Raw genomic sequence first — 7,024 nt, 5'->3', positions numbered from 1 at the left:
ACTTTGTCTTTGAAGGAGTTATTCACCCTAATTTATTGAAGTAATGAACTAGAATTATCTCCATTTCTCCTCTTTCCACAAATTAAACTGATAACCAAACTGGGGATGCTTGTTTCCTTTCTAAAACCTTTAAGTTAAATTTGAGCTAAGTTGATGTCCACTCCCTCCCAGCCACACAATCACATTTTCACTGTGACGCTCCAATAATGCATTTAGTTTAAAATTACACTTGGACCCTTCCTCCTTTGTGTTTTTTTCATTTACTTCAGTGCAACAAGATGACTTGATTTTCATGGGATTACATGAACTCCATTCAATGTTGCTGGGACATTTCTGCTCAACTAAATACTTCCCTTAATAGACAAATGAACTTCTTTTTATTTGCTGGAGTTTGTAGACGGTTTTAGGTACAGAATGTGCAACTGATTTAGTTATTGTTGTTGTGAGAATCGAACAGACACAAAAGTCATTTATCTAAACCGAAGAGATATGACTCTGTAAAGGGGAGAAGCAAGGGCAGAATCATGGGGAATTATCTCGGTTTATAGCTCTTATTAATTAAACCGGATGTGGTTTTATTCTGATCTTTTAGTACCGACCTTGTTAAATGCTCCCAGATACCTTTTACCCAAATTTTTTTCATTCATTAGATAACTTGGGTCCCTTGTTTATGGGCGCTGCTTTTTCTACATTGTATCACTAAGCAGTTGCAGTGTAAAATCGCGGGAGGCTACAGACGATCGCACCCCTCCCAGAAAAAAAAAAAAAAAGAAAGTAAGAAAAAGAAAGGAAGAAGCGCCTTTCCCATTTAGTTTTAGCATCTTGTTTCGTTGAAATGCAAGACAGGTACTTGATTTAGCATTTAAGCAAAAGGTTACACAAACCGCGTTTTAAAAAGTGTTGGGATGTCCGACAGGGTCAGCCCCAGATCAGATCATTTTTTGAATGCAGACCTAAAGATAATGAGTACTTGTTGTATTAAAGGGGACAAACAGTACTTTGGCTTCCTCTGACCCCAGAATGCACGGCTCGGTTTCATTGATCATCCTCCTTTATGAGATAATGCAATTACAAACATCAATAAGGGGCTGCAAGGGGAATCATTATGCGGTGACAGTGATAAATGACGGTGCAGAAATAGCATGCTTTTTCCCCCCTAACAATCCAGGAGCCCAGGGGCTCCGGGGGCTGAACACAGTCGCCAAGGAAACAGATGACATCCCAAACGGCACCAAAGGAAAAAAAATGAACAGTCTTTCTTTGCCTTTCACTCTTTTCCGTCTTCCAAAGAGTTAGTTTTGGCTCCAGCAGCAGCTGCCACACAGGCATTTCGTTATTTCAGACATTAAAGACTGCAGCGGGCGGTGGGAGTCTCCTTCTCCTCCATCCCCACCTCCATTAGATAACACACAAAGCTCGCTGTTCACAGTTTAGGGCTACCTGAATATACACCTCCTGAAAATCAGATTGGGGTGGGGTATGGGTAAGGGTACATGGGTTCACACAGCCATTGCATTGTGTTTTCCCCGCTTTCACGACTGTCCAGGGGAAAGAGTCTCCAGCAGAAGCTGGCGCCTCGTGGGTCGGCCAGTAAGGACGGGGCGCGTGGCTCGCCTCCATCTCCCCGCGGTGCCAGACGCTGCTCAAAGCCAAAGGTTGTGGGGGGAGGGAAGGGAGTCGGTGGGGACCAGGAGACTGCGAGGGGTGTTTCTTTGGGGTGGGTTTCTTTGCTTTGCTGGGTTTCTTTGAGGTGGAACTATCAATGCGCGCAGGGATCTCCCCTAGACCGCGGAATCTGGTTGTTTAAAGCCCCGGGGTACCCTCGGCAAGTGGCTTCAAGAGGGTCCTGCTGAGCTTTCCCCACCCACCCACGTCCAGGTTGCCGGGTGAAGCAGGCGAGCACGAAAAGGTGAAAGGTTACCCAGACTGCAGTTCGGAGACCTGGGGCTGCGGGGAGTCGTGGGGTGTGAGGTGAAAGCCTGGGGGCCTTCCGTGGAGAAGGGGAGCTGCCACTTTGGGAGAAGGGAGGGGGATGAGAGCGCAGAGGTGTGAAGGGAGTCCGAGATAAAGAGCAGAAAGGAGGGGAGGGGGAAAGCGAGCGGGCACAATCCCACCCTTCGAGAAGGTCGCCAACCCGAAGAAAGCAGACACAGGGTCCCTGACCCCTGTCGGGCACGCCCGGCCGCGGAGGGAGGGACCCCTGCGCAGCGCGCGTTGGCGCTCGAGGCCCCCGCCCGGAGGAGCCGGCTGGGCGGCTGCGTGAACAGGTGACTTTATTCACTGCTTCCCGAATCGTCGAGGTCCCGGGACTCGTTTTCCGCCTGGAGATTAAGATCATTGCTCGTGTAATGAACTTAATGCTTTAGGGTAGAGGTGAGTGTGTCTGCGAGTGGGCAGGGGTAGGAATTACCGACCCGATCGATGGGAGACTGGCTTAAAACTAAATCCCTTTTCTCCAGGGCTTCACCGCCTGGCTTTCCCCGCGCTGGGATGAGAGCGCCTGGCTGGCAGGGGGCAGCGCGCGGAGGGGCGACCCCAGGGTGCGGCCCGCGACAACCGAGACCCTAAATGTCCTTCATCTCCCTGCCAAGACCCCCGGGGTACCTGTTTTTAGGGCAAAAGCTCTTGAAAATTCAAATGTTGGCGAACTGATTGCTCAATATGTTGTTTGTTTTTCCTTTCAGCTCCGCCTTGGGAGAGAATGTTACAGACGCGTTGTCGGGCAAACTGGGCCAAAAAGTGACACCTCCCCCCCAACCCCCGCTCCCCGCCATCAGCCGTCTCCCTTAAGAGGCGATCCCCCGCTCTCTTTCCCTCACTGCTCTTTTCCCTGGCTCTGGGATTCCCAACGCCCTATAGACTGCACCTGGCCACCCTGAGTGTTGCATACCGCCTAACAGTCAAGGAGGTGCGGGATGGCACGGAAGAGGGGGATGAAACGAGGGGAAATGCCCGGCCAGGCGGGCCACACCACTATCCAATTCCACCCCCCTCCACCCGGCGTCCAATTGCCCACCCGGGAGCTTGAATCAAGTCATGTTTTTACAGCGTTCACATGGGCCAAGGGCCTGCTGAAATCCTAAAAGGCAAGGGAAAGTTTGCAAAGGCTTTAAAGCGTTCCCAAGGAGCTCCTGCCTAAGGCGTCGGGGTGCTGCCCACGGCCCCCCTACTACGACCCCCGACCCTGGCACTCGCGACCTGCCCGGCGGGCGCTGCCCGGGTTCCAAGTGCGTGCCCTCCGAGCCCCTAAGCTCTCGGAGTCGCGCTGCCAGCGCCGCGGTGAGACTCGGAAATCGAATCCATCAAGAAACCCCTAGCGCTTCACAAAGCACACCCGAGCTGTTCTAAGGGAGGGCCCCCCCCCCCGAGTGCCCCAGGAGGTGTCTTTCCATAACCTTGTGCGCAAACCGGGGTCGCCTCGCCTCCAGAGACAAAGTCAGTAGTCCCCTTACACTTGACTTTCCTCTTGCGGTGGGGAGGAGATAGGAAGCTACTGCAGATGCCGAAGTCGCCCCCCCAAGGTGCCTTGGGCTCTAAGCATAGATCTGTCCTCTCAGGCACAGGGTCCAGGCCAGGACGCTGTGCGCGGTAGGACACCGGGGCAGCGGCATCCTCGTCTGGACTCCTCGCAGCCGCCGCGGCAGCCCGCGGGAGCTGCTCTCCCGCACCCAGTTCGGCCCAGCCGCCAGCCGCCGGCATCTCGCCTCCATCCCTGGCCGGCAGACTCGGGGAGGAGAGGCGCTGTACACAGCAACCGACCCCGAGCGCAAAGTCTGCGTGCCGCGTGGGAGACGCGGGCGGGAGGGGGCGGGTAGGGCTTGCGTTTTTCCTTTTCAGAAGCTTTCGACTTGACTACGAAGTTTCCTGGTAGGCGCCTCTGCCCGGGGGTCGGAGCCTCCCACCGCCGCTCCTTCCCCTCCCTCCACCCCGCCCCCCGCCGGCCGAGCCAGCCGGAGCCGCTGTCCGGGCCTGGCCGCGCTTGGTCCCCCAGGCCCGGACCCCGCACCCGAGCGCCGCGCCTCCCTCTCCGCGGCCCTCCCCGGGCTCCGTGGGGGTGCCAGTCCCCGGGGCGAAACTCGCCGGCCGGGCGCACAGTGAGAAGACACCCGCTGCCTCCCGAGGAACTCCTAATACCATCCATACAGCTTTAATGCGTTTATAATTCGATAAGTGATTTCAATTTGAAATTGTTAGTAACTAATTTTATGGGTAATTTTTCCACATCAAATATTTAAGCATCAGATTAAGGGAGCCAGTTCCGACACAGGATAATAAGGGGGTTCCCCCCACCCCCCGCGCCTCCGCCTCCCTCCGTTTCCTACCGAGTCGTTTTTCCAAATCCCCAAAAGATGGCAGTCGAAGCCGACATTCTTCTTTTCCTGCGGCTCTGCGGAGGGAGGGAGAGGGAGGAAGGAAGGGGGGAGGGCGGAAGGGGGGGCGGAGAGAGAAGAAGAGAGAAAAGAAAAGGAGAGGGAGAAACTAGACGTTGCAAGGACTTTTCAAACTAATTCTTGCACACGTTTCTAATACAAGCAAAAGACAGTGGTGAATTTCCTGGAAATGTCCTGGCAGAAGAGAAAGCCAAAAAACCGTGCCTAGTGGCCTCGGAGTAGGGGATGTAAGAAACTCAGCACTTTCGAACCAAACCCCCAACTCAGAGCAGAAGCGAGAGAGAGGGGAGGCCGGGAGAGAGACAAACGGGCTTCTTTGTATTTTAACATTATATTCAAAGACGATACAACTAAGCAACTTGTTTTCTGAAGGGCAGGATTCAGCAAATTACTTAATGGGGAGAGAAGAGATGGGCTGCGGAAAGGTGATGGGTGGGGGGCGGACTGCTGTGGGCGGAGGGGAGGCTGGGGCCAGCAGCGCATGAATTGCAGACCAGTTGCCAAAACTTTTTTTTTTTTTTTTTTCCTGCTGCTGCTGCTGCGGCTGCCTTTGCTGCTGCCTTTGCTTTGAATGTGGGTAACTAGGAAACAGCAAGCCGTCTGAGAAGACGGAATTTCCAACGTGTAAAATGTTCTTAACGGAACCATTGAGCGAGTGCAATAAGGCGTGAGGGGGAACTAATCTTCCCATTTAAATGTTTGTGGCAATTTTATCTAAATGAATTTTAATGCTAAACGAGGGTAATTCCCCATTTGTAGCGCGTTTACTTCTCTTTCCTGTGCTTCTAAAGCAGTCGAACATCATGCAATGAACAATAACAATAAAAATACTGTCAAGGCATATCATTCATTTCGAGTGTGTTATAATTACAGCTGATTAAATATGATAGGGTCAAATATTTTTAATTTTTTAAAAAAATATTTAAATCATGCTAAAAAAAAAAAGTCTCATTCAACCAGCAGCCCCCCCTCCATAAAAATAAAAAGCAGGTACAATTGTGTGCCCTTGTTTAGAAGAGGGCGTTTGGGTTTTGCCTTTTAAGAAACATCAAAAACACCCTCAGCACCTCTATTATTTGTTTCTTTCAGATAAGTGTCCTCAATAACCTCCAAGCTGGCTCTGAAATTTACAAGGGGAAAAGCTAAAATCGCATTAAGGGGGAGTGGGGGTGTCCAGGCAAGGAGAGAAAGGATCTGAGGAGGGCAAGGCCCTCACAAAACCGCCACACAGAGCAGGGAACACAGCGAAAGAAAACAGTTTGTTTTATTTTTTTTCTAATTCATTGGACACTAACGATCTTGAATCTTCATAGTCTCCATATTTCCTGATTCTTCTTCACTTGTACCCTACTCCTCCTCCCGGTGCCTCTCCACCCGCCTCCACCCCCGCCATGTCTCTCTCTCTCTCTCTCTCTCTCTCTCTGTCTCCTCCCCTTTCTTTCCCTCCCCCAACCGGCAAGAGCATCGTCAAGAATAAAGGCTGAAAATAACCTACTCACCCAGGCATGTACTGGGGAGGAGGGGCGAATGGATGGGTAGTTTATAAAGTTTATTATTAATTTTTAAAGTAAATAAATGGTTGCTAACTGCTAGTAACCAGCTACCAAAAGGGAATGATTTCGCTAACACGGACTATTTATGTTGCCAAAGAATTGCCACTGGGCCCAAATCTGAAATTTAAACAATCCCATATATGGGGTGGGGGGCGGGGTGGGGCGGAGGGCGCTGCGGCGTGGAGGCGGCTGAGGGTCGGGGCTTCACTCCGTCTGCGCATCCACGTGTTTAGAAACAAGGCCCAATAAACAAAAGGTGAGAACGCGCGCGCTGCGCTCCGGCAGGTGAGTCAGTCAATCACACGTCACCTAGTAAACCCAGCCCACAGCTGGTTTCTCTTTTCAAATAGAAAATAGAATTGTTCAGGGCGGGTTTATAGGGTGACATGGGCCTGAAAGTCAGACTGGAGTTTAAGGCGCTCTCCTCGGACCCATCCTTTGTTTACAAAGCGATCACTCCTAAAAGGATGATTTTTTTTTTTAAACGAGAATTTGCCTTAATTAAAATATTTGTATATTTCCCTTAGCTTTGGGAAGCACTTTTTATAGCAGCAATTTTATTTAAATAAAATTATAAGCTATTTCAGCTTAAACATGTTATTTTGTACCATTTAGCTGGCTGCCATGCAGAAATTCTGTACAGCTGTTCTGGAAAATTGGTTAATAACCAGTTTTATCCAATGAGAACATAGAGTATATTTATAAAAATTAGATTTTGAAGTCTGGTCTCTTCAATTCACATAGTTAATTTCCTAATAAACATCTCCTGCTCATCCTAGGTAACATTCTCAGTAAAAGACTTACCTCTGTATTTAGGTTTGCCATTATGCGCAAGAATAATTTCACTGATATTAGGTGAGTAATTCTGTTGGATGCAGTCTGACTCTACAGATAGTTTAGTGCCCTCGGGCCTTAAATTTGCTGATATTAGGAGTTCATTAAGTCAGCTTAAAGAAATCAGAGACTATTATCAAATAATTTACTTTGTGGTTAAATTTTTCAATAAAAATACGTCTGAGGGAGCTAAAATTAATTTTCCTGTTTACTGCATTAATCCTTAAAATTTGGGGGGTAGTAAAC

The 7,024-nt window shown here is 50.0% G+C and overlaps 1 long non-coding RNA gene across 1 annotated transcript; it reads left to right on the top strand.

The window, feature by feature from the left end:
- Window positions 1-1,406: 1,406 nt before the first annotated feature.
- On the top strand, window positions 1,407-5,232 carry LOC116595676. The gene is made up of 2 exons (XR_004287816.1): window positions 1,407-2,373; window positions 2,685-5,232. It is a non-coding gene; the product is annotated as an uncharacterized LOC116595676 (long non-coding RNA).
- Window positions 5,233-7,024: the final 1,792 nt, after the last annotated feature.

Source organism: Mustela erminea, chromosome 7, assembly GCF_009829155.1.
Source record: "Mustela erminea isolate mMusErm1 chromosome 7, mMusErm1.Pri, whole genome shotgun sequence".
NCBI classification, from domain to species: Eukaryota; Metazoa; Chordata; class Mammalia; order Carnivora; family Mustelidae; genus Mustela; species Mustela erminea.
Note: the sequence above shows the minus strand (reverse complement) of the source record. Positions and strands in the feature narration are given on the sequence as shown.